This window comes from Microcaecilia unicolor, unplaced genomic scaffold (genome assembly GCF_901765095.1).
Source record: "Microcaecilia unicolor unplaced genomic scaffold, aMicUni1.1, whole genome shotgun sequence".
Classification (NCBI taxonomy): domain Eukaryota; kingdom Metazoa; phylum Chordata; class Amphibia; order Gymnophiona; family Siphonopidae; genus Microcaecilia; species Microcaecilia unicolor.
This window is the reverse complement of record NW_021963749.1, coordinates 2,951-5,900: the sequence shown is the minus strand read 5'-3', so window position 1 is coordinate 5,900 and position 2,950 is coordinate 2,951.

Genomic DNA, 2,950 nt, shown 5'->3' with positions numbered 1-2,950 from the left:
GACATTTTTCTCTTCTGCAACTCAATGCCATCAGCCTAAACTGGATGAATTAACACTAGACAGCGTGAACCATTCTATCTTTATTCTGCCCTTCATTTATCTTGATTTCTGCTCCTTCCAGATTCCTCTTCATCTCTCTCCTCCCAGATTCTTTATCCCTGTTCAGGCTCTTCATCTCTGCCACGAAGTTTTCTAATCATCTCATCCTCAGCAACCACACGCTACTATTAACCTAAAAGGTGACCCCCCCCCCAAACTCTTTTCTATCCACCTAATGCCACGTCAATTATCTCACAAAGTTCTCCTGTGGTGATATTCACCGCCACGCTGCCTACCCTGCTTTCCTGCCCAAGTGCGCATGCTCATTTTTAGTGAAACTGAGCATACGTGAAGGCCACGCATGCTCAATTTCACTAAAAACGAGCATGTGCAAGAGGGAGGGAGAAAGTAGGGCAAGCAGTGCAGTGGCAAATATTTCCACAGGAAAAACTTCTGCTGGCAGGGCTTGGGGACCCCCTCCAGCCAAATCAGTAGACCTTGGGAGGCCCTGAACCCAAATTTGGGAGCCCAAGCCCCCAAGGCCGCTTGTGGCAACCCTATCCCCCTGACAGGATCTTTATCTGCACCAGCTCTTGGATTCCTCTCTCTCTTTTTTTTTTTTTTTTAACTACTCCTTTATTTCTACAGGTTCCTCTTTATCCAGAAACGCCAAGAGTGGCCCATCCCAAAGCTAGAGATTTACCACCGCAATGCTGGAGATTGAAGGCCAATGAGTGAGGTTTTTCTTGCGGGCCCAGCCATTTCTACAACTAGTTCTGGCAGATGCACATTCCAAAAGTTGAAATATTCTAATCAGTAAATAGAAAATGAAATTCTTTTTCTACCTTTGTCATTTTATTTTTCTTATTGTGTTGGTCCTAGTCTCTGGTTTCTGCTTTCCTCTTAACTGCCTTGCCAAAGTCTCCTTGTCCATTTTGCACTTCTTTTTCTCCATGTCCACAGTCCACCACCCTATCTCTGCATCATTCTCTGACCCACCATCACCTCTGTCTTCCCATTAGTCTCATCTGTGTGTCCCTATGAAGCGCCTCTCCCCTTTGGTCTCCCCCTCCCCCGATGAAGCGCCCCTCCCCCTTTTTGGCCTCCCTCCCTGATGAAGCACCTCTCTCCCTCTGTGGCCTCCCATCCGATGATGCACCTCTCTCCCTCTTTGCCCCCCCCCCCAAATGAAGCATCTCTCTCCCACTTTGGCCTCTCCCCTTTCTCTGGCCTCCCCCCCTCCCCAATGAAGCGCCTTTCTCCCTCTTTAGCCTCCCCTCCCCGATGAAGTGCCTCTCTCCGTCTTTGGCCTCCCCTTCCCCCCCTCCCCCGATGAAGCACCTCTCTCCGTTCGGCTTCCCCCTCACTCCCAATGAAGCACCCCTCCCTCTTTGGCCTCCTCCCAGTCTTTCCAGAATTCTGTACCTCTCTTTCCTTTCCGCTGGCAGTGTAAGCAATAGCAGGCTGCTTCAACCAATCCTGGGGGCCTTCCTTCAGCCACATCCTGCCCTTTCTGAAGCAACTTCCGTTTCCTTGAAGGTGAGATGCGGTTGAAGGAAGGCCCCTGGGATTGGTTAAAGCAGTCTAACAGAAGGGAATTACAGCCGGACAGAGCCAATGCATGAGTTCTGGCCCCTTTAGCATATGAGCTGAAGGGGCCCGAATGCATTTCTTACTTCCTCAGATAGCTCCTGTTCATCAGGCCTGAATTTAGGCATCAGTAACTACCTCTGGTGCCAAACCTTCATAGGTGCAGCTGCTTGTATAAACTATAGCTTGAAGAAAAGACAGGGCACTGATTGTGAGTAGCCACATGCTCACAGCCCTGTGGCCATCCTATCCTCTCCTCCTGATACCAGAGAAGCCTGCATGATGTTGTGCTGGACCCCCCCACTGCATGCTGGTTCAGAGGCACCACCCTCTCTGCTGCTGCCAACTGCATCCAATGAAATCTAAAGTGTCTCAAGAAAGGAGAACACAAGGAGAGAAAGAATCAGGCAATCCCCACAGACCAATGATTTTTGGGGTGGAGGAAGGAGAATGCTCCCCATCACCCCCCCAAATCCTTCCCCCCCCAAAAAAAACTGCCCACAGAGTAGTGACAAGTTAGCAAGGCAGGGTCATGGCGAGCGTGTGCTCCCTATTCCCTTGGTCACGTTTTCCCAACCTGATCATAGGAGGGAAGGAGCTGTAGAGGTAGGAGCGCCTGCTTACTGTACCCCTACACTGTCCAGGCCTTACAGCACTGCCACTGAGCTGACTGCCAGGGAGGTGAAGCACAGGAATGTCATGGTGCCTGATGCACTTTCCTCAAGGCAATGCCTCCTAGTTTACTTAATAACAGTACAATATGTCCCTTCCTCAAAGAGCTTACACTCCGAGGGTACCTAAGGCAGTAGAAGGTAATGCCAGCCAAGATGACAGGGAATGTTAGTGCCACAAGCAGGACTCGAACCCTGGCTTTCAGCCCACTGTCCTAGGCAGTGGGCCGCTGCTTCCTTCCCCCCCCCCCCAAATTGAATGACCTGTATCAGGTGGTAACACAACTTTGTCCTACTGCAGCTTTGAACTTGGGAAGTTTTGCCTTTCAAGGAGAAATGGGATTTTATTAGTACCAGAGCTACACTGAGGCAAATCCAGAGCAGGTTAGAAGGCACTTCTACCCCCACAGCAGCATTCTTTTCTGACAATGCAGCTCCGTGCTTTGCTCAGCTAGGACTCCAGAGCTCTCTACTTATGCTATTTCTGGTCTCTAGTTTCTAGGTTGCATTAGCTCATGGAAAGTTCTGCCTGCGAGGTGTCAGGGGTGTGACTCACAGGAACTGTTCTGGTTAACTGTGGCACCCACAGGGGATTTGTGTTCTGATAGTATTCTCAAAAGAAACCCTGTCAGGATTGCTGGCCCCCCTCC